This window comes from Rhamphochromis longiceps, linkage group LG12, assembly GCF_057381845.1.
Source record: "Rhamphochromis longiceps isolate RC_006_pf linkage group LG12, R_longiceps_female_GT1.1, whole genome shotgun sequence".
In the NCBI taxonomy this organism is placed as follows: domain Eukaryota; kingdom Metazoa; phylum Chordata; class Actinopteri; order Cichliformes; family Cichlidae; genus Rhamphochromis; species Rhamphochromis longiceps.
In genome coordinates, this window is record NC_140568.1 from 11,123,789 (window position 1) to 11,149,468 (window position 25,680).

General features: G+C 43.0%; 1 pseudogene; it reads right to left on the bottom strand.

Moving 5' to 3' along the window:
• Positions 1–141: 141 nt before the first annotated feature.
• On the bottom strand, positions 142–8,530 carry LOC146656958 (ribosomal biogenesis protein LAS1L-like; annotated as a pseudogene).
• Between the last annotated feature and the right edge of the window lie 17,150 nt (positions 8,531–25,680).

The following is a 25,680-nucleotide window of genomic DNA, read 5'->3' on the forward strand; positions in this document are numbered from 1 at the left end:
CACTATTCATTCACTCTCACATTCACACACTGGTGGAGGCAGCTACGGTTGTAGCCACAGCTGCCCTGGGGCAGACTGACAGAAGCCAGGCTGCCATATTGCGCCATCGGCCCCTCTGGCCAACACCAGTAGGCGGTAGGGTAGATTTATCATATCACACCATATTATCCAATATTATATTACATTATATTATATTATAATATGTTATATTATATCCCCTTTCACATTAGAGCCACAACAGGACCCACTAGAACATGGGAACAAGTAAAAGTGAAATATAAGAATATTCTACAGAATGGTAATATTTATCACTTATATTGCTTGTCGTCTCTTGGAAAGAGACCCTGGAATACTCTGTTTGTTTGTTCATAACAGCAACCAAGAAAAGGGCAGAGCAAAAAAAAAGACAGGTGGTGGTCCTGCACCCCCTCGTCAACAAGTTGGTTAAGTGAATAATACCCTCACGGGAAAATCGATATCTCTCTATGAGCACACTGTCGCGCTGAGCTAAAGGATCCTGTCTGTCCCGCAATATACGCTGAATTCTGAGGACTCTCCTTATCAATCTTGCACCTTCCGCAATGGGTTGCTCGCGTAAACGGACAGGATATGACTGCGACAGACTTCCCAAATCCACCTTCGCTTTTATAGCCGTGGTCTCTCATCTTGATTACACGAAGTAATTTACAATTACTACTCTGAAATATGAATTACATCTGTAATAATCACATACATGTAATAGAATGTTAATAGTACATTTCCCTTTTTTAGGGAATGACCTGTATGTATCTGTGTGAAATCAATAAAAGGATCAAGTGCTGCATTATCTTTAGTTACATTGATGTTATTTATTTATGGTGAAACAGTGGTGGAATATCGCTGTTGCTTTCGTATGAATGACGCGGACATACCTGCGTGGCCGCGATCTAATCCTGTTTACATAAAGTAAACCTGCTCCCCAGCAGGTTTACGCTTACGGCTCTGTTGCTATGACAGCAAGTCCCGGATGGGCTTCGGGGAACCGAACGATCCAGGATCACGCGAAATCGTCAACAATCTCATCCAGCTAACTCACTTAGCGCGGTACGAAGAACAGGCCCCTGAGTGCTCATGCATGGTTTTAGACAAAGTTTTCAGGCCCTGCAGAGCTCGGGTTACTGAGCCACCTGGGGCAGTATTATTGGGGATATACGTGCAGCACATATCTCCAAACATCGAGCACACACCTCCCCTCTCTGCCAATAACATGTCAAGCGCCATCCTATTTTGAACTCCCATCAGAGAACTTGGACCCAATTGTTCTGCGAACCCCATCATGGCGTCCCTGGTTAGGTTAGAAAGTCTCAGCAGATTGTAATGAACATAGTTAATGCGGTCAACATTCTTATTAGGTGTTACCCAAAGGAATATACTCTCAAATCCTGCAGCTATCGGATTCACCAGCTTATATTCGTCTGGAACTCCCCTAGGCGAGTTCAGGCGAGGATCATAAGCATGTGTACCTTGGGTCCCTCTTTTGACCAAAACATGTCTCAGACGTCTGGCGGCTAGAGTACGTGTGTTGCGTTGTGGAATAGCCTTTACCTGATTCCCAATCAGCATGAGTGGAGCTCCTAATCGCACCATCGCACATGTCCCTACGCTTCCTATAGGAACATGAACCAACAGAGTATTTTCCCCACAATAATAATAGAGCCCACTTCCTGCCCAGGTTCCAATTACCGTGCTAGGGCCGCTTACATTGTTGGTGGTTCGTCCCTGAAGTGTGACGGCACACCAAGTTGGATCGATCTCTCCCACCTTGTACTTTTCATTATCAGTAGAGAACTTAAAACATGCATAGTTATCTTGTTTTGGCATAAATGGTCCCACTGTTGTCTGACACTTTCCATCTACTACTGGCTCCTGTACATTTAATGACGTCACACAAATCTAACATGAATGAGCTGGTAGACCCTTTAACATAGTTCAACTCTATGCCATTATTTCTGCTGAGACATTCATCACCTTTACCTGACCCCTCGCGCTTTTGTCTTTCTAGCGATCCTGTTTTAGGACCTACAGTCTCAGGAACTGCTGGGCTGGACTGGCCTCCGTGTTCAGACAAGGGGTCCGGAGTGCCTTGCAAAATACAGACAAAAGACAACAGAGCCATGGTTACTATTATCGCATATAATACACATGTAGTTGTAAGGAACATTTTAATACGTTTCTTCCCATTACGTGTCTCTGATTCGGTTGTTTGCATCATGTTATATAAACTTTGTATTCTAGACTTGTTATATAGATTTTAGATTCTGGACTGAAACTCCCCTCTTTGTGGAGCCTTTAACTTATCACTGCCCCTTTCTGATGGCGTGACGACCTTCTCCGCTGCTGCTCTTCTTTCTTCAGCCTTCCAGGTGGACTACTGAATGGCCTGTTGCACAGGTGAGAGGGTTTATTCTGCCTCTGTTTGTTGACACCTGTGTTGGTTGAAGCCTCTTCCTCAACCAAGCTCTCATGTGCTGGTGCACACTGCGACCAGTGATACCAGGTGTCGCCCTTCCCTTTCAGTTGGAATGCTGTAGTTGTCCTGGCAACGACCTCGTATGGACCAGTCCAGCGTGGCTCCTTCCACTTGCGTTTGAGCACCTTCAGCCACACCACCTTTGCCTCCGGGGTCGCCCTGTCCACAGCGTGTAATCCAGATGTGACCTGTTTGCGAAACTGGAGATTCTTGCCACCCCTGTGGTCGCTGTGTTACTGGAATGTTCTCCTGTAAAGGATAGAAAACAAAAAGCCTCTCTCTGGTACACCTCACTAATCTACTGTGTTCATCTAATGTTCCCTTAATTATTCAAAGTTGGTTCAAGATATCATGTTCTGGGCTCTATCCTTTATATTAACTTTACTTAATCTAAATGCTCTTTATGTGTGTAAAGAGTTTATCTTCTAACCAGGATTCAGTTCATTTTAATCCTTCAACTTAAACATGAAAATAACAATGTCTGCCTCAGTTTTACCATATCTAAATCATCAAACACCCCAAAAGTCCTAAAATGATCCTAAACCCATTTCAACTTAAACCTTAAATCCCCCCTTTATTTTGACACATTTCATGTGTCAAAATAATGTACAAAACTAAAAATGCTCAGTTTTCCCCACTCATGATCCAATCTATGTCATGAAAATGAACTTAAAACAGAACAGTCATCAGTCATGTGCTTAGCCTTAGTCCAGTCTTTACCTCAGTGTCCAGTTGGTCCAACCTTAGTTCAGTTCGTCCGTCCAGTCACCGTCCATTCATACGTATTCACACCAGGTATTTCCTCTTTCTTGCCGAGACAACAAGAAACTGTTCCTCTTTCACAGTTGCGAGTAAACATAACTAACCTCTCACCTATAAATGATTCTCTCTAACTAAGTGTGTGTGTGTATATGTCGTCCTCAAATGCTCTCTCATCTCACCCGTTGCACTTCTGACCTTCCACCAGACCAGAGGCTCATCAAATAGCCTCGTCTAACCTGCTCCTCAGAATAACTTAGACTCTGCTTTCATTAATGCAAACTTTCTGCAACTTAGTCTTTCTGAAAGACACACACTGTTTAAACCTCTGAATGCAATATCAATGCTGCAGATTATATTATTAATGCAATGGTGACGATGACGATTATTTAACAATAGCAGTAAAATAATTTCCCTGCTCCACACTCCCTCTCTCGACCTCTGGTACACCAGAGGTCGCAATACATTGTGTCCTCGCTCTGACCCTCTCTTGTGGTCCATCCGGCCTCGGGCCTCCAGGATCCTCACCCCCTGTGGTCGCCGAGATCTTCTGCAAAGGAAACAAAACACCTTTTCCTGCATCTCCCTAACTTATCATAGTTGGGACTCTTTAATCAAAAGCCTTATCCTAATTATGTTCTTGACTTATAGACTTGTATTTATATATATTCTTCAACGTTACTCATCATTTTACCACTCTCTTAAAACGCTGACACTAACTTCATTTTAAAACCTCACATTTCCTATGTTATAACCTGTTTTTGATATAGCCTTTTTATTTCATTTTGCTCCTTTTAATGTAACAATAAATTATAATTCTAGTTTATCAGACTTAATCAAAACCTATGCTTTCCTTCCTTTGGTCCTTCTTTAAATCAGAACATTTTGTCTTCTGAAAGTTTTATTTCTGCTTCTGCCAACATGTTTAGTTAACGAGCTCGACTGGACAGAAACAATCACAACTGCTGAACCTGCACTGTGCTCATGGTTAAAATTCCACAACATTTTGTCTTCTGAATATTGTATTTTTGCTTCAAAACTGCTTCTAGCACAACAAGAGTCAGCGGAGGCTGGAATGACAACAACAACAACAATCTTGTGCTTAACATAAAACATTTACCATTTAACATAAAACAAAAAATAACACAAGTAACAAAAACAACACAAGTAACTTAAAAAAGCTTCAGTCCACATTTCAGTTTGTTGAGCTCGCTGTTGCTCCAGAGGAGGCCCTCAGCTGGCCGGGCTGGAGCCGAGGCCCCGGGGATGCTGCTACGTGTCTGAGGGCAAGTGCTCTTTCAGCCTGCACGTCTGCCCATTTGCGCTCCTCACTTCTCTCCGAGTCCATCGGTGAGGAGTGTTGCATCTGGTCCAGCAGCATACTCACAGTATATATGGGCTGCTGCTGCTGCAGAGGTGTGCTGGCCTCTGAGCGCTCTGTCTGTGTGTAGATGGAGCAGAGCTGGAACAGCTTCTCTCTGGTTTCCTGAGGGGGGGGATGCTCCATGTCATCCAGGACTAGCTGGATCAGGTGAGGTGTGCTGATGCAGGGGGCATCCAGACATGCAGAGAGAAGCTGCTGCCACCTCAGCTTGATGCGGTCGATGAAAATCCTGTCCTTCATTCTGGCTTTCTTCTGCAACCTTGTCTCAAAATGATATTCAAATTTGTTGTTGTTGCAGAGGAAGACTTCTGAAATCCATGCAGAAATATAGAAACACCTGTGACCGTTGGGCTCTTTGCTGAGCAGCTTCAGTTCCACAAAGAGCTTCTCCAGGAAGAGGTGAATGAAAGACGAAGAGTTAAGCATCTTTAGCAGGGGCAGCCAAAAGCGCAGGAAGGTTTGTGGGACTCTGGGCTCAGTGGGACTGGCACTGTCAGATGTTGCACAGCCTAATGCTTCCAGCTGCTCCATGGTAGGAACAAGAAAACCGTCTTCCAGCAGCACATCAATCAACAGCTCCCTGGACCCCAGTGCAAACTGCTTGATCTCACCCAGCAACGAACTCATGTCTGCTAAGGGGGCCTGCCACAAGCTCTTCCCCTTGTCTTCAGGAGACCCATCATCAAAAGCTTGGTACTGGTCCTTCTCAAAAGAGATCAGCAGCTCCCGAGCGTTTCTGCAGGCATCCACTTCTTTCTGCCTGGCAACGAGCTGCTCATCGGGGCCTCCTCCCAGCTGTCTGGACCAAAACTCCTGCTGGAGCCACTCCAGGACCACCTTACATCCCTTTCGGCACCATTTCAAAGAAGGAAGAGTCCCATGCATGATTTCGTGCCTCAGATCCACCACCCACTCGGGGATGTTCAAGTTTCCAGCCAGTTGCCTCAGCGGCGGGGCCTTTCTCCCCTGCTGGCGCTCCGTGATAAGATTAAAAAATCTTACCAGGGCCGTCCCGTACATCAGGGTCAAGTCATCTCCGGTAAGCTGTCCGGACCGGTCCCGCACCTGGCAGCGCACGAGGTCTGCTGTGCAGTCCACGGCCACGGGAAAACTATCAGCGCACCTGGCCCTCCAAGCCGATATCCTCTCTAACGCAAACCTCTGCAGAGAGGAGTCCATCGAGTAAAGGTAGTCCCGAACCTGATCCCACTCCGCTTTGTTAAGCCAGGCTACCACATGGCGTGTTTTCTCAGAGCCCTTTTTATTCATTGTGCGCTCTCCGGACCTCACGCTCAATCTCTCACTCACCGGGAAAAGCCGCTCGCCTCACGCAGAGACCACTCGCAGATTTATATGACAGAGGACCGCGTTCAGAGCTTCGAGTTTTACAGTTGCTTGTCGCACAGCAACCAGGAAATGATGCTAACGTTTTCTTCGGCTTCGTTTGTGGCTGACGTTCAGAGCGCTTATTTACATGATGCTGGTCATAAACGAGCTTTCTTTGGCTATGGTCAATGGCGTGTCCAGCGGGGTGGCCTGGGGGGGCACAGGCCACCCCCCCAACCAGACTGGCCACCCCAGGTGCCACCCCAAAGGCAAAACAATAAAATTCAATCAAATATCAAATGTCCGATTATGTTTTCACGGTGACGCTCAGATATCCGAGTGTAAGTGAATGCAGCATCGGCTTCTGCGCTATGTGCATCACGTTAGCAAAGGTAGGAGAGCCAAGCACGAAAGACGTCACTGCAGGAAACAATTTTTCGGTGAAAGAAAATGAGGACAGAATAAATGTCCCGGTAAGTAATATTAAGTTTGTTGAGTTTAGTAAACTTCGGCGAAATTAGAATACCAAGGAAAAAATAACACTTAAAGAATTATTGCAGCCGTGGAATATTTCAGACAGTATGCTACTGAGGGCAGCTAACATAAGAGTTATGAGTTATAAGATGTAATCTAAGTCGTAACATTGCTGTATGGAGCTGCAGATTTGGTTGCAGGTTAACATAGCTGGACTGGCCATCGGGCTTATTTGACTTATTTTTTTATTTATTTTTGTAAGGGCATGAACAATGAGAGGTGGTGGATTGGCCAGATGCAGGTCGATGTGTAGAAATAACTCCGTTGTTTGGTGGTGGCTATGGCGGGGCTTCCACAGAGGCAGCAGGTGGATGAGGGAAGGGGAGGCAGGAGGAGAGCCCCGAGGCAGCCGCCAGTCCGAGTGTCAGGTGAACTGAACTTCAGGTAAGAAGTTATGACCTGCAGTCTATCTGGGTCAGATATGAACTAAGTTTAGGTGGAGTTTATTTTCGTTGTGCTGACTTTTTACTGTCAGTTGCAATAACTCATACTGCGTTCTAGCCAGCTTGGAGTTTTTATACAGCTGTTCGGTTGCTATGATGTTACTGATAGTGAACTTTATTTTATTCATAAGGTTAGTTAGTAGAGTTGCCAACGGCTCCTTAAAAAAATGGAATGGTCCCTCAATCAGAGAAAATATTACACGTTTCGTATTGAGCTGAGAAGAGACGCAGTTTGTCCCGAACTTCAGCTAGAATGGAAAAAGACACAAAGCTGGATTTATTCTGTCTTTACGCTGCACAGCTGCCTCTTCTCTCATCCTCCCTCTCCTGTTGCTACTTCAATCATGAAACTGATCGATGATCAGCTGATCGGCTTTTCTCTCTTGTTTGTTTATCGCCCACTTTGCGCCAGAAAGACGAAACCAGCAGATGTCGCGCTAAACAACAGCAGCACGTTTAAGCTTGATCGGCTGTTGTTAGAATTTATTTAATATTAATTTCTAGTATCAGCTGATGTTTGCTGGAGCCACAGCTGTAAAGCTGCTGGTCATGATGTCGGTTTGGATATCTGGTGAGAGGGAAACGTGAAGACCACCCACCAGGATCCTTTTTTATGTAGCTGACAGCTGGTAACTGTGCAGGGGCGGGTCTAGCAAAGTTTTGCCAGGGGGCCAGGTAGGGCATTAACAGGGAAAGGGGGCACAAAGAAATACTTTTCTTTCCTATTCTCATTTAAAATATCTAGCTTTTATTAAATAATTATCTAAATCTTACAACCAAAGTTTTTATCTGACGTAAAATGTATAGAAATCATACATATACCAAAAAGACTGTACATCACTGTCACAACAGGGTTTGTTTTCATTCAAAGGCTTTATGGCTTTAATACCTGGTGGGTCGGTCTGTAGTCAAAATGCCCGATTTTCTGTCCCAGTCCAGCCCTGCAGGTTATACTGGCAGTGTCACCATGCCAGCTGAATGTATTTCATCATCAGCCAGTGTTGTTCTTTATCAATATTACCAAAGTTTACCATAAGGCAGCATAGAAAGTATTTACTTGCTTTCAGGTTTTATTCAAATATTAGTCTTTTCAGTTGTTTCTCCACTTTTTTCCTGTTTCAAAATCAAACACCAGTTTGTGAGAAGATTATCTTCTTTTTTTAACAGGCAGAGAAAGTTTTGCATTGGAATGGCTAATTTGTCAATTGTTTGCTACAAATGTTCGTATTTTAATATTCAAAAATGTTTTTGCCCAAAACATATGTGCAGTATATGTCAGTAAAAATACTATGCAAATATTGCTGTCCTTGAATGCTGAGTAAACACTGACAAAGCACTGATTGTATCTCTTGTACTTTATCAACGCAGTATCTAAAAACTTTGCACCGTAGTGGTTAAAATCTCATTCTAATAAGAGTTAAAAGTGCATTTGGTTATTAGGTTTATAGGATTATTGAATTATGGTTAAGGGTTGGTAGAATTTTTTTTTAAAACATTATCTGCCAATTAAATCTGCCACCCTTCTCCAAATCTGTGCCCCTACCTGGCCCCCCCAACAAAAATTTTCTAGACACGCCACTGTACCTGTGTAGTTGGTGCACTGTCCCACAACATCACTCATGCTCAAGATTTACACAGGGCCAGATACCTACATTCAAGCTACCTTCTCGTAACAGCACAGTGATACAGAATTTTAGGATTTGTTTTAATAATGCACAAAAGTATTACAACTTAACTCTTAAAAATGTTAATCAAGAAACTGGGTTTTATGACGTGCAGCATGTCATAGCACGTAAAGCACGTGCAGTGCTTTAATTTGCTTCTCTTGCTATCTATGCATTTTTTCTCAGTAGCCGATTTCTGATACCTTCACAGGTGTTGAATAAACAAATGTTTGACCCTCACACAGAGCGGCTGTGCACGTCAAATAATGAGAAGTGCCACAACTTCCAATGTGTTAATAATGGACTGGATTTATATAGCGCTTTTCAAGGCACCCAAAGCGCTTTACAATGCCACTATTCAGTCACTGGTGAAGGCAACTACGGTTGTAGCCACAGCTGCCCTGGGGCAGACTGACAGAAGCGAGGCTGCCATATCGCGCCATCACCAGTAGGCGGTAGGGTAAAGTGTCTTGCCCAAGGACACAACGACCAGGACAGAGAGCCCAGGGATCGAACCGGCAACCTTCCGGTTACAGATGTGCTTCCCAACTCCCTGAGCCACAGTTGCCCTCAACTTCACTTGCAGCACAGGTGGTGGACTTTAAAGAAGGGTAACAAGATTGAATACACGGTTGTGCAACAATGCTGATGAAGTGAAGAAGCTTCTCGGATGAGAGGTGAAACGTCTTCAAGCAACTTAAAGAAGTCCAGACGCTTTTCTTTACAAGCTCCTTTGACTACGATGACCTGAATGACTGAGAACCTTCACAGACAACAATGCTGATTCTGTAGTTTATTGTATGACACCGTTATGTTTCCTTTACATGAACTGTGGGCAGTAGTAGCACTGATGTTGGTCGCTATGGTATTTGTAACTGTGGGTGTTCCTGTAGGGCTACGCGTGAGAATTCACAAATGTGCTGTTGCAACTTCCTCAAAAGCTGCAGTTGCTGCAGCCTCTGAGAAATGCTCACAGATTGATAGGTATGTTATGGAGCCTCGCAAGGCACATTGAAGAAAAAAAATTTGAACATGTATTTTGCGAGATGAAGATAGTGCTCAGTGGAAGGGGAAACACTCGTGGCTAGGTGTACTTTGATCTGGTGGTCTTTGTTGCATTCATTAACAACCAGCTGCAGTACTCTGTACAGCTTTACAGATACTGATGGAAGCATGATAAATGCAAAGAAAAAAACTCTCAAGATCTTGCGAAACATTTGTGGGATCTTGCAAAAGTAAGTTTTGACAGAATTTGTTCTGTTTAGTGTGGTGCACAATAGCAATTTTCTAAGATCACACTTTAGCAATAAATTGACTTTGTGAAGTCCTTTATCATTCTTATTGTCATGGGCATATCCTATTATCTTTTTTCTATACATTAGATTTTATTTGTTGTCCCGTATACCAATTTGTCATTCTTTGTGAAATGCAGATGCATAAAACAGTTCTATGCAAAACATGCATGCTACTTTCATGCTGCACATTCTACAACAAACACTTATTTTGTCGTGAATAAAACTTATAACTAAAAAATTAAAAAACAACCCTCTTAAGGTAAGGAAATCACAAAAAGTTTAATCTATGCCTCTGGACATACATATTGTCAGTGGAAGAAACTCATCCATCCTCCTGACCCGCTTCTTGAAGATGGGAATCACCACCTCGGTCCGCCAATCCAGAGGTACCCCTAATCTCCATGCAACATTGTAGAAACGTGTCAACCAGGACAGCCCTATAACATCCAGAGCCTTCAGTTACTCAGGGCAAACCTTTTCCACCCCAAGGAGTTGTAGTTTATTACAATAAAAACAGTCAAAACAGCACTGGTCAGAAGGCAACAAGAATTGAAATATTACAATATAAAAATAAATGCTAAAAATAAAATTCTAGAAAGAATTCATGATGCACGAGAATGTGTGAGAATACAGATGGGGACCTCTGCCAGGCGCTCCAAGTGCACCCTCACGTTTAGGCACCCCAGATCTGTCCAACATCCTTTCCTACGACCTGATCCAACGCACCACCAGGTGTTCATCAGTTGACAGCTCAGCATCTCTCTTCACCCAACTCTCCAGAACATACAGCCACAGATCTGATGATATGATTACAAATTCAATGACTGTTCTCGCCTCTATGCAGATGCTCCATGTTTATCTCTGTAAGAAAGTTGTGGAGGAGAATCTGTTCCTGTGTGGTGTGTGATCGTAAGCTCTGGATTTTCCTGTCGAACTTACCTTTACAATGGAGATTCACCCTATAGCTGTCAGTGATCATGGTCCTGTATCTTTAACACTAATGCACAAGAATAATACTACGCCAAGAAAAAACTGGAGATTTAATATATCACTACTTAAAGATGAAGACTTTATTAAATATTTTAAAAAAGAGTGGACTTCATATTTGGACTATAATGACACTCCCGAAACATCAGCTTCTGTTCTATGGGAAGCAGGGAAAGCTGTGATGAGAGGTAAAATAATTTCTTTCTCATCACATAAAAAGAAAAAAGAAAACAAAAATATTCAGGAAAAAAACATCAAATCACTAGAAGAAGCCTACGCGTCCCACCAAGATCAGGAAACATTGAACAAAATACGCAAAACAAAACTAGAATTAAATGAGATAATTGATAAAAAAAAAAAAAATTCTTAGTACAAAGACTACACCTACAAAATTATGAACATGGTAATAAATCCGGTCAATTTCTAGCAAACCAGCTAAAAATAAATAAAGAAAAAACAACTATATGTGCTGTTCAAGATTCATCTGGGAACACAATATATGAACCGATACAAATAAACAGCATTTTCAGGGATTTCTATAAAATGTTGTATTCACCACAAATAAACCCATCTAAAAAAGAAATTGATCAGTTTTTGGACAACATAGCTCTTCCAAAATTATTGGACACTCAAGCAATGGCACTGGATTCACCACTGACACCAGGTGAACTCCAGGAAGTCCTGATAAGTATGCCCAATAATAAGGCTCCAGGTCCAGACGGCTTTCCTGCAGAATTCTACAAAGAATTCTGGTCGATTCTAGCACCAGTTTTCTACAGAACGTTGTTGGAAATTAAAGAAAAGGGCAGACTTCCATCAAATATGAATTCTGCAAACATTAATCTCCTGCTAAAACCAGGCAAAGACCCTGTATATCCCTCAAGCTATCGTCCAATATCCCTTATAAACTTAGACCTTAAAATAATCTGCAAAGCTCTCTCAAAGAGACTGGAGAAAATAACCCCCCTCTTAATTCATCCTGACCAAACTGGTTTCATAAAAGGTAGGCACTCATCAACAAATACACGTAGATTACTTAATTTGATAGACTACTCATACAGTAAAAACCTAGAAACTACAATATTCTCTTTAGACGCAGAAAAAGCATTTGACAGAGTTAACTGGAAATTTCTATTTGCAACTTTACACAAATTTGGTTTTGGATCCTCTTTCATAAACTGGTTAAAATATTATATAATTCCCCAACAGCTTGTGTTAGAACAAATGACCAGACATCCTCCAGCTTCTGTCTCTTGAGGGGCACCAGGCAGGGATGCCCACTCTCCCCTTCACTGTTTGCAATTTTTATTGAACCACTAGCAGCAGCAATTAGACAGAATTCAGTAATTAAGGGCATAAAATGCAAGAACATAAAATCAGCCTTTATGCGGATGATGTGTTACTCTTTCTCCAAAATTCACAAACCAATATCTCTGGGGTGATTGAATTGATAAACTCTTTTGCAAGAATATCAGATTACTCAATTAAATGGTCAAAATCTACAGTCCTACCGATTAATTGCTCCCTCCATAATTCCTCTTCTACACCACTGCAATCAGGAAATATAAAATATTTAGGTATTAATGTTTCTCCCAAGCTTGCAGATCTAACTAAATTAAACCATATCCCACTTTTAAAGAAGGTAGAAGATGATCTGGCTAGATGGAAATGTCTACCCATATCACTCATGGGAAGGGTTGCCGCTATAAAAATGATGGTCTTACCAAAAATAAATTATTTATTCTCAATGATCCCAACTAAACCGCCACAAGATCAGGTTCAGATCTCTAGATTCATGTATGTCCAAATTCCTTTGGAAAAATAAACCCCCACGTATAAGCTTAAAAACACTACAAAAGACCAAGGATAAAGGAGGAATAGAACTGCCTAACTTTCAGCACTACTTCTTAGCCAACAGGCTTCAGTTTATCTCAGGATGGCTAAAACATACCCTCTTAGATGAACCTTGGCTAGATGTAGAACAAGCACTTTGCAATAATCTAGAGATCTCAGACCTACCATTTATCAGCTCAAACATCCAACGACATGAATGCTTTAAAAGCATCAACATCAGCTCTTCTCTGACAGCATGGTGGGAGTTTCTAACATTGACGGCGTCTTCATTAATCCCATGCAAACGTACACCTATCTGGAACAACCCTGACATATTACAAAACAATAATATGATAAACTTTTCAGATTGGAGTGGTAAAGGAATCAAATATTTAGAACATATACTAGAAGGAACAGAATTTATTTCATTTGACGGACTAGTTACACAATATGGGATCAACAAGAAAAGATTTTTAGAATATCAACAAATTAAATCCATAGTAAAAAAGAAATTTAAACCGGGTCAAGTTGAACTACAAACACCACCAAGTGTGGTTCAATTTCTTACTCTTAAAACCCCCAAATTACTATCCAAAATATACAGAATGCTTTCTAAAACAGATGAATCAATATCACTTCCTATTGCAAAATGGGAAGCGGATTTATCAGTTAACTTAGACCTAAACTTCTGGTCTCAGATTTGCTTAAAAACCTTTCATCTAATTAGAAATCCCAGTCTTCAATTAATTCAATACAAAATATTACATAGAGTGCACTATACAGGTCATCGGATGTTCAAGATGGGCTTTACGTCTACCAACAACTGCTCACACTGCCAAACCAATTCACCGGACAATTATATCCACGCTCTTTGGTTCTGTCCACCAGTTCAGAAGTTTTGGTGCGAGATATGTGAAGACTTATCGAAGTGTCTGAAATGTAACATTCCAACTTCCCCCTTAGTGTGTTTGTTGGGCAGCTTAGATAATGTCACTTCAGAAAAGAATATCGCCCATATGGTTTTCACTACCCTATGCATAGCCAAGAAAACAGTCCTCATGAACTGGAAAAATAAAAATAATCTTAATTCTAACCAATATAGAAATTATCTATTAGATTACATTAGTCTTGATACAGCCTCTGCCACCACATCAGATCAATTGCTCTGGGCTCCATCACCTAGTGGGGGTGGGGGGGGGTCATAGTTTGGTCCCGCCTTCACTGTTGTGATTGGTGTGGGGGTAGGGACAGGCTTAGGGCGTCGGGGGGTTCCCCGGAGGCATCTTCCTTGGGGGGCTCAACCCGGGGTAGCGGTCATGTCCGGTTAGGGGCTCTGTTGGCTCTCAGGTGACTGTTTCCTCGCGGCTGCGTGCAGCGGGGCTAGGGGAGGGTCTGTGCTGACGGACGTGGGTTACTGACCTGGTAGCCTGGCTGCCCCTGGGTGGGTCCGGGATGGGCGTGAGGTTCTGGGGGCGCTCCGTCTCTGGGCTGGGGCCCGGGCCGGGCCTCGGGGGCTTGAGTCCTGGTTGGTGTGTTGCCGGGGTTGTTGGCGGGTGGGTGCATGGGGGCCCATCCCTGGAGCAGGGTGCCGCCGGTGCATCGAGCCACCTGGGGGGCTCTTCAAGTGGTGGGGGAGATTGTCACATCTTGCAGGAACTTTCCTCTCTTCAGGAACTCTCTCTGAAGGAGGGGGAGATACAGGAGAGGTGGAGGAAGATCTCAGCCTGTGTGTTTATTGTCTTATGTAGTCTGGAAGATGAGTGGATGGTGGGGTGGGTGCAGTTTTCTCTGTGGTGGGGTTGGGTGGACTGTCCCGGGCTCTGTGGGGCCGGGCGGCGCTGCTGCACTGGGCCCCGGTCTGGATGGGCCTGGGCCCCCTTTCCCTGGCGGGTCGCAGAGTATGGGGGTGCCTACTGGGGTCAGCGGGGGAGCTGGCCCCAGGGAGGGGTCACTTGCCCCTCCCTTCCTTCCCTCCCCATCTCCAGCTGCCTCCCTCTTCCCGCTCCACCACAACCACCCACACATGCAGGACCTTGGAGTAGGGGTATGTCACCAGGGTGCAGAGGAGGCTACCCCCCCCCCCCCCCCCCTCTGTCCCCTTCTGGCTGCCTCTGCCTCAATTTTATCCCACAACTTAGACATTCACATTACTCACACTCTCATTACACATACATATAGGATCTTGGGGGTGGGCACGATACACGGAATCCAAATTACCATCAGGGTGTACACCTCACCCCTGGCGTTGTTGCCCACCTCTCAATTTTAAATACACGTAGACATTGAGGGCTAGCAGGAGGGACTATGCGCTTACCTGCTGCTCTCTGGCAGGTAGCTCCATGCCCTCCTGGGTTTTAAATGCACCTTAGAACACACATGCATCAACACTACAATGAGCGGGTGGAGGGAGGTTTGGAGTCGTCTCTCACCCCCGTTCTCTGCGGCCTGCTGGAGCGGGGGGGCTAGGTGGAGGAGTTGGCCTTCCGACTGCGGTCTGGAGTGTGGGGCCTTCCTGCTGCTGCGGAGTCGGGGCGGTCTGCCTCCCCCCACCGCAGGGAAAAGGGTAACACCACCTGGGTCTGGGTGCAGTTCCCCCCTCCAGGGGCAAGGGTACCTAGACCCGGTTCGTAGAGTACGCTTGGGGAGTGTGATCGTGTGTACAGCGTCTCTTCATGTCTGTCTCCACGTTGGTTGAGTGTGGAGTAAGTGCATATGAGAGCATGAGGGTGGGAATGGATGTTTGTTTATTTTATTTATTTTTATTTTATTTAAGTATTTATTGTCATTGTCAGAGAACAATGAAATTGCGTTTGGGGCTTCCGTACAACCCGTAAATAAAATAATGAAGAAAATAATAAATACCCCTTAAAACCCAAGTGTAAATATTTAACCCAGTGTGACTCCAGTGCAATAAGACAATCCTTAGCAACAACATGACAAGTAATGTTCATAAGAAATTCAGACAAAGACCTGAGAAACATGACAAAGTACAACAATGCAACCCATTCAATATTATTGTACTGTGAGATATGATGTCAGATATAATAGTTATCTATTTAAGAAAGAGGCAGGAGGGGGAAAGAGAATAAAGATATGATGCACCAGACCAGTTCAGTGCTATTAAGAAGTTGGATATGGTTATTGTCCGTGAGAGGGGGGCAGAGAGTTCAGGAGCCTCACAGCCTGTGGATACAGGCTGTTGGCCAGGTAAAAAAAAACAACAACAACTAAACTGTATCAGAAGTTTTAGGCCGAAGCCCATCATGTGCAATCCTGACTGTAAACAGCACAGTAATTAATTTACAAACAGGACGTAAACAACACTGGAGTAGCATCAAGTGAGGGTTAGATGTGTTTATTTTTATATATGGTGTATCTGTGTGTGCCTGTATGTCTGTGTCTATATGTCAGGTTGGGTGTCAGACGCCACCTCTCTGAGGACATCTCAGGCCCTCCAAGGTTTGGAGGCCTATCTCCTGTAACATGGTAGACTAATGTGCCTGTGTTAATTCAGCTCCATATTATTGTGTGAAGTTGCACTGGGTTGGGAGTGGTTTTGTGTGTGTGTCACATTTTTGGTGAGCCAATGGCTGGAATGGGGTTGGACTAATTAGAGGCAGGTGTACTTGATTGCACTGATACACTGGTCTACTTATAGCCCACACTACAAACACTGCTGTGTCGTTTTGTCTCTCTGTGCAGGTATGTAATGTGATGAAATCAGATATGTTTGGGATGGATGGATTTTGTGCTATGAATTCTATAGTGAAAGTGTCGTTTTGTCTCTCTGTGCAGGCCAGGGCCTATTATATGCCACAGCCTAAAGGTAGCAGAGTTGCAGAGGCTGGAGTGACCACTGGCTATATGCTTGCAGGGTGGTGGGTCTCCAAGGACAACTTCTAACCCTGTTACAGGCAACACGTGGAGTGCAACTGGCCGTGTGGCATAGCTGGCTCTGGCCTTGGGACTGTGTGTTTTTTATACAATTCATAAATGGGACACTGGACTGTTTTATCTTTTATCTCTTGATATATTTTTTTGTCAATAAATTATCTTTTAGAATTTTATTGACTGTCATCTTTTTGCCCACGACAGAGACGGTTGGTCAGACCTAGAATCTTTCTTTGGGTGTGTTACATCTCCCCCCGACCACCACTTCCCCTGCCGGTGGCGGACTCCCTCAGACATCGGTGCGTTGGTGGTTCTTTGTGTCCGGGGATGGGCGTCCGGGTACACACCGGCTCACTCCTTGGCGGCCGCTTATCGGGGCCTGGAGCCTGGGGCTCGCTCGGGCCACTTCGGAGGTGGGGTGCCCCCGGCCTCTCGGCCTGGGGCTCGGTCACTCAGGCACGGCTGGCTGCCAACTCCCCCTGGCTTCTGCTCCGCGGCTGCTGAGTGAGCCCTCATCTGGGACTCTCCTCAGCTCTTTCTGGGACAGTGGCGCGGCTGCCCCTCTGTTGGTCTTCCTTGGTCTCTTGTATTCTGGGGGCCTCTGGATGTCTGGAGTTTTGATCTCCTCCATACCTGCTTCATGCCCTGGAGGACGGGGCTGTGGCCCCCCCCACACCCTCTAGCAGATCATTACATGAAGGAACCTTTTAAAAACAAAAAACAAAAAAAAAAACAAGCGCGTCCATGCTCACAGGTGTACACACGGGTGATCACACCCACAAACTACACCCTTTTTGGCTCCTACCTCAAAGCACACTGTGTTCTGTTGATCTTATGTGCTGCACAATAATGTTTAATATTTAGTATTTACTGTCATATTCCCATATATCATTGTGATGTTGTTTATTCTATTACTCTTGTTCTCTTCTGCTTGTTTTCTTTTTTCTTTCTCAGCAGGTGATCCAGGTGATCGATATATGCATTTTTTTTCTTTTCTTTTTTTTCCTGCTCATTCTGTTGGTTTTTGTTTTTTGCCCTTCTCCCCCGTCCCTCTTCTCAGCTGTTTTTCCTTCCCTCTTTCTTTCTCCCCTTCTTTCCCCCAGTCAAGTCTGTCCCGTATTCAGTAAGTGAAAATAAAATAAACAATAAAAGGTGAATCAAATGGACCATTACGGCAAGGCTGGGATGGTCAATTTGGTAAAGTAAATCCGTTGGGCATCTTTCTTTGCCTTTAGACAACAATTCTGATGACAAAAGAGCCAAACGGGACAGGCAAAAAACAAAAAAAACAATGGACTTTGCAAACAAATACTGTAGATTTTCCTTGCTTAAAGATTTTGTAAATAGCTATTTTTTCATATGCACTGTAATTGAGCCTGCCCCCACTGTAAATGAGATCTAGTCAGGTTTCAGAACTCACAGCACAGAAACGGCTTTAGTGAAGGTTACAAATGTTGCCTCTTACAGTGGACTCGGTGTGTACTTGTCCTGCTAGACCTCAGTGCAGCTTTCGATACTGTCGACCATAATATTTTATTAGTACGATTAGAGCGTGCTGTAGGGATTACAGGTACTGCGCTGCAGTGGTTTGTATCACATCTACAATATATTTATGTAAATGAAGAGTCCTCTTCACACACTAGGGTTTATTATGGCATTCCACAGGGTTCTGTGCCAATTCTGTTTACATTATACACGCTTCCCTTAGGCAGTATAATCAAAAGGCATATCATATATTTTCACTGCTATGCAGATGACACACAATTTTATCAATCCATGAAGCCAGATAACACACAGCAATTGTTTAAACTGCAGGAATGTCTTAAAGACATAAATACCTGGAAGACCTCTAACTTTCTGCTTCTAAATGCAAATAAAACTGAGGTTATTGTACTTGGCCCAGAAAATCTTAGAAATATGGTATCTAACCAGATTCTTACTCTGGATGGCATTACCTTGGCCTCCAGTAACACTGTGAGGAACCTTGGAGTCATTTTTGACCAGGAAATGCCCTTCAATATTTCTCCTATATTGGCTTCCTTCATTGGCTCCCTGTTAAATCCAGAATTGGATTCAAAATCCTGCTCCTCACATACAAGGTCTTAAACAATCAGACCCCATCTTATTTCAATAACCTTATAGTACCATATCACCCCATTAGAGCACTTCCTTCTTGCACTGCAGGCTTACTTGTTGTTCCTAAAGTATTTAAAAGTAGAATGGGAGGCAGAGCCTTCAGTTTTCAGGTCCCTCTTCTGTGGAACCAGCTTGGTCAGGTGACCCTGAATCCTTGATTAGTTATGCTGCAGAGCAATACTGGAATAGCACATGGAAAAAGACACAACACATAACAACAATGTCCAGTGGCTAGTGGAGATAAGAGCACATTACAGCGACCTCCCTGAACTAGCTCCAGTGACCATCACAGTGACAGACATCCAAGAAAGAGCCTCGAGCATGAAGTGTTAGACAGCACCAGGCCCTGGTATGATTTCTGCCCAGTGGCTAAAGAAGCTAACTGCACTCCATGAGCACCTGGCTGCACAAATAAACCTGCTGCTGTTGGATGACACACAAGGGCAGACAGGCCTGATCCCCAATCCGATTGTTCAGTCTGACGTTACTAGCCGTGTCTGGGTTTAAACTCCGCTGCAGGTCCATATATCAAACGATCACTATGGCATTACTGAGAGTTGAAAAACTGTCTAAAGTCTTTCATCTTTAATAAAATGATCAGCGTTCTGCTCTACCAGGTGTAACAATTGAGTTTAACATCCAGGCATCCATGAAAACGGAATTTATGACATTTAACGGAGTTAGAAGTTAGCAGGGAGTTAGCTCGCTAGCTTCTATCTAAATACAATATAGCATGTCCTGACTGCGGGGTTTTGGAAACAAATTAAAACGTACAGCTCTGCTATCACTTCCTGTCGTGGTCTGGGTGGTTTTCCACAGCATCGGCTCCTCCCCACTGGGTGGAGTCTTTGTTGTTCCTCACCTGATGGCAATCGTACCAGCAGTATTTATGACCGGCGCACTCAACTGGTCTTCGCCAGATTATCTGCCAACTTTAGTCAGTTCTCGGCCTCATATCCGTTCCTTGGTGACTCATCGTGTGTATTAACCGTATCTCTGTTTTTCTCGTCAGCCTGTGAAACCCACCTACCAAGTTCTCCTGGATACCAGTTTGCTGCCGCCGGTAATCCCTCTCCGTTTTGGAACTGCCATTCTCTCCTGCCTGCCTCCCTGCATTGCATACAGCACCCACCTGGACCTCTCCTGCCTCCCCCCTCCACGCAACCCCACCTGCAAGCTTGTAAGACAGCTCTGTGTACTATCCTTAGATTCACTCACAACCCTCTGTGGGATTCCCCTGACTGCTCTCTCCTCTGTTTCAGTGCCCTGGCCCGCCACAGTTTCCCCTGCCCAGTACCTGCACCCAGTTATCCCTGCCATCTAGTTATCATCACAGTATTTTCTCTCGCCTCAGACATCTAGTTTATGTTCATTGATTCTAGTCTGCACTTTCTGTTAGCCTCTGAGCATTGTAAAATAAAATCTCTTTTCGTTACACCTCACCCCTGGCCTCCGGTTTTGAATCTGCACTTGAGTCCATCCCATTTCCACGGGCCACTGTGCCATGACAGTGGCCAGATTATACTGGATTACACTTCCAGCATAAATGAAGACAGAAAACTAAACAGCAGTGACGTTTGTAGGATTACTGAAGTTGGGCTAGCTGGTATATAATGATGTGCTACGTGACCGCTAGCGACACAGCTATGTTAGCATAATATAAACAAGCTAACTTTTTTTCCACTCGATAAAAGTTAACATGAGTGTTCTCGGTGGTCAGGAACAAATGTAATCGCATGGCAGGATGCTGTAAAAGGACCAAACTTCAGCCAGGAGAACAACTGAGATAATCCATCCACATATGAGGTTAGTCATTCATATACTGCTGCATGGGATGGGCTGTAGTTACATCCTAAGGTTTTAAAAACTGAGCTTAAATGAATGATTAGTGGTAATAAAAGCCGAGGGAGGTCAACAGTGATCACTGATTGTTTTAGGAGCTTTTTGAGATCAAATAGAAGAAAATACATAACGTTAAACATGTTAACAACACAAAAGCCATATTAAACGCAGACTACTTTAGACCCGGAAGTAGGATTCGTCTCGTCATCACTGAACAACCGGATAATCTCCAGAAGGAATTGGTCCCACAGAAAAAATGCACAGAAATAAATTATTTTTCAAGAATAATTAAATAGATTCAACATCTTTCTTCAACAGAACTGCAGACTGCAGAGATGGTACCTTCCCAAAGGAAAAAGTAGTATAGCTTACTAGGGCAGCGGTCCCCAACCCCCAGGCCCGGTCCGTGAGTCGTTTGGTACCGGGCCGCGAGAGTTGAGGTTCAGGTGTGAAATGTATAGTTTTCAGGGTTTTTATTGGTTTTCAGCGTTATTTTGTTATAGTTTTTATCGTTTACTCGGTCTTCCTGGGTCTTTTCACGTGTGTTATGAATAAATTGTCTTTTTTTCGGTACCGGTACTAGTTTTATTTTGTTGTATTTATCCGCGACACCTTAAAGGCCGGTCCATGAAAATATTGTCGGGCATAAACCGGTCGGTGGCGCAAAAAAGGTTGGGGACCGCTGTACTAGCGTATATTAGACTTAACAGTTACCATATACAGTAATGGACTTCTATATATTTTACATAAGATTAAAACATTGGGTGTAAGATTCAGATAATTATTTATTAAAAGCTAGACATTTTAAATGAGAATAAGAAAGAAAAGTATGTTTTTGTGCCCCCTTTTCCCTGTTCATGCCCTATCAGCCCCCCTGGCTACACTTTGCTAGATCCGCCCCTGCACAGTTACCAGCCGTCAGCTACGTAGAAAAAGATCCTGGTGTAGAAAGTAATATTAAATACATTCTAACAACAGCTTATCAAGCTTAAACGTGCTGCTGTTGTTCAGCCGCTGGTTTCCTCTTTCTGGAGCGAAGTGGGCCAAAAACAAACAAGAGAGACGGACTCCGACAGAAAAGCCGATCAGCTGATCATTAATCAGTTTCATGATTGAAGTAGCAGCAAGGAGAGGCACTCGCTCCATATATCGGTTGTTAAGCTTAACGTGGGAATGCTTTACAAACATTCAGAGATGAACTTACACACTTGCTTTACTTCTCTCTGAGATAACTTCATCCCAGATGAAATGCTGGTTTGGTAGCGAGGCTACAAATACACTCAGCCGCTCTATCACGTGAGCATCTCCAATATCCGATTCAGTATTTTACGTCAGTATTGGACCGATACCGTATCGGTCCGAACTTTTCTTGTCCATCTTCCATTGGTTTTAATTTTGCACTCCAGTATGAACACAAATCCCCCAACCCAAGGATCACCACAACATAACCTAACAGACCTACACCTTAGTTCACAGATTCACTTTGTCTAGGGTTCATTTCTGAGATTTCACACAACCCAGGATTCAAATCATGAACACATAATGGGCTTGGATTTACAACATTATGAATGAAATGTGCTCTATTTGGAAGCAGCCGGCCCCCTCCCCTTTCGATGGGTGTGTGTGAGACTTTAAATCATCAAACTGTAAATTTTAAATTGTTATTGATCCCTTTACCCCTGGTCCTAAAGTGTATATTTATTTTCTTACTCTTCTTATATATATTGTTTGTTTACTTGCACTGCTGTAACAGGAGCCTCGTTGTCTCGTCTCTCTATATACTGGACTTTTCTCTCTATATCTCCTACCAGGGGCGGAGCGTGGGGGTGGCTTACTGGGCTTAAGCCCGGGTTGTTTTGTCAGAAGCCCGGGGTATTTTGGAGTGCAATTTTTTCATAGTTAGATGCCTGGCTGACAACTGTATAAAACAAAAAGTACACACAATATTCGAAGCACATAGTGCACACTGTGGGAATTTACGACTGTGCGTGAATCCCCCCCTGATATTGGTATGATCCAAGCTCAGGCACTAAGCGACTGAGCGAGGGGGCGGGGGGAGCTGCTGCCCGTGAGTGCGCTGTTGGAGAGACGGAGCCAGCCATACTAAGGAGAGCTTAAGTTTGACCAGGTACCAAAGCAAATCATTCGTACCGTACAAATAATGTAAATATGACGGTGCATCACGAAAGATTGATATCAAACTGATCACTTGACCAATATTACGTTACTTGCTCTTCAAGTGAATCAACAAATGGCGAAATGAAAAGCCGAACAAATGCTATTTTTTAGAGTCTTAGCTTACGTGTGTTTATTTCATATTTTCAGTTCTTACCCTCCCCGACTAAATCGGTTTCAGTTATGTACTGAAATATAAGAATGGACATTAGAGGCTTCTTTCAAAGAAAAAACTCAGGTAAATGTTATTTTATATATTATGCTTTGTATGTTGTTCAGTATATTTGTATGCAAAACAAGAGGAATTTCAGTACACAGCAGGATATTCACATTTGTAACCAGATATTTACACTTTAGGGAGAAAACATAAAACATTTTTACTGCACAACATCAATTTAGAGTAAACTTTTGTTTTAGATAAATATTGAAATATCTTTTGAATTAGTTAAATGTCACAATAAAGAGAGACAGAGCTTTCTGTTTTTTATCACTTTCATCAAATTTAGGAGTACATGTACACTAAGTTTATTGTTAATTAATAAGAAAACTCCAGACGATTCCATTCTGAGCTGAAGAAGCTTCTGATAGGTTAGTAGAGTCCATGTGAGTAAACAGGTGGCACAGCTGTGGATGCATATAAGGCAAAACACAGAGCCTGTTTCTGTGACATGGGAAAATCAAGAGATGTCAACCAAAACACCAGGAAAAGAACTGTGGAGCTCCATAAGTGTGGCTCAATTTTGAATACAATTTGGTGCCATTTGCAATTAAGAAATACAGACGATTTCTCTCTTTACTCTTAAAGTTAACAAATATGTTTTTTATATTTATCAATCTAAAAAAATAAACATTTAGTCTGATTTGATGTTACAATTAAAAAAGTGTTTGTTTTGATCTGAAGAGTTTGTAAATATCTGTATATTTGATGATTGTCAGCACAAAGAGGGAGAGAGGAACAGAGAGGGAGATGGAGAATGAGGACAGAACAGAGATGAACAAGAGCAGGTGAGACACACATGTTAGTCAAATGGTTGTTTACCAAAAGTATCACCGTATCATAGGTACTCATGTATCTCATACCTAGTGTTTCTTTTTAGGTTTGTTATTTTTCAAATTCTATATTTATTAAGTTATGAAGGCTTGTTTGCACAACAAGGCTAAATAATTATATAAACCTTTCTCAATCTAAATATTGTACTTTGGTAAAATTAAAAAATAAATGTAGTGCAGGTCTATGATGATTTTTAGTGCTACTATCATCTAGTTCTGATTCTGATTCTGTCTTGGTTAAGTCCCAAGTAGTCCTGATTTTGAACTGTTGTAGTCCTGTTTTAATTCTGGATCAGTTCTTGGTCTGGTTGAATTGGGGTTTAGTCCTCGTGTCTTGATACAGCCCTGATTTTGTTATGCCTTGCTGCTTAATTAAAAAACTAGTTTAAGGTGTTCTGCACATGTGATATATATTTTTCCCTATATGAAGTCATTCTTTTTTGAACAAAACTCAAAACAGAGCCAATTAATCTTTCAGTCATTTCTACCCCCCCCCCCCCCCCCCCCCCAAGGGAAAAAAAAATCCCACATGCATACTATCCTTTTGGGCTAAGCCCCGGGTGTTTCAAATGTCTGGCTCCGCCTCTGTCTCCTACCCCTTGGGTCTATTTTCAGGAAACATGGGATTTCTTTCCACTGCTACGCCGATGACTCCCAGATTTATTTCCCACTTAAAAAGATAAATGGCTTCTCAGTAGACCCGCTGCTCAGATGCCTTGATGAAATAAGGACTTGGATGGCTTTGAACTTTTTACATTTTAATGAACAGAAAACAGAAGTGATGGTTTTTGGTGGCGCTTCTGAGGCCACTATTATAGATCTTGGTTCACTGGCACAGTATGTTAAACCAGTCATCACTAATCTGGGAGTTAAAATAGAGGCAAATCTTAAACTTGAAAGCCAGGTCAGAGCTGTTGTAAGATCTAGCTTTTTTCATTTGAGGGAATTAGCCAAAATAAAGCCTATCTTATCGAAACAGCATTTTCAGACAGTAATCCATGCCTTTGTTACTTCTAGGCTGGATTATTGTAACGCACTTTATTTTGGGGTTAGTGATGCGACCATTAGGCGCCTGCAGGTTGTGCAAAATGCTGCAGCACGTCTTTTAACTGGAACAAAAAAGTTTGAGCACATTACCCCTATTTTAATTTCACTCCACTGGCTACCTGTACATTTTAGGATTGTTTTTAAAATTCTCTTATTTGCTTTTAAATCTCTTAATGGCCTGGCCCCCCCCTACCTCTCGGAGCTACTACAACCATATACACCTGCCCGTTCCCTTAGGTCCGCCAATCAGCAGCTCCTTAAGGTACCGAAAACTAAGTATAAATTTAAAGGTGATCGTGCTTTTGCTGTAGCTGCTCCAAAGTTGTGGAATGATCTGCCCTTGCATGTTAGGCAGGCCTCTTCTCTCTCTGAATTTAAAAGTCTTCTTAAAACATATTTATTCGCTGAAGCCTTTGGCATTGATTAGAGGGGTTGACTCAATTTGTTTTAACATGTTTCAATTTATTGTATCTATTTTATCTCATTTTAATTTTCTTTACGTATGCTATTAACATGTACAGCACTTTGTGAAACTCTGGTTTTATGTTAAAGTGCTTTAGAAATAAAGTTGGTATGGTATAAAGTTTACTTTGACTTCAGCAGCTTTGACTTTGACTTTGACTCGGTGCGCCTGAATTTCGGAAAAACATGCAAATTATAAATCTGTATTATAATGTTTGGTGTTTTCGTGTTTGTTGGTTTGTTTTTATTTAGTTTTATTTTGGTTGGTTATTAGATGCTGCTCCAGCCAGCCAGACACTTCCCCGCCGCCCCGCCCTCTCCTCTCTGCGCCGCAAGCAGCAGG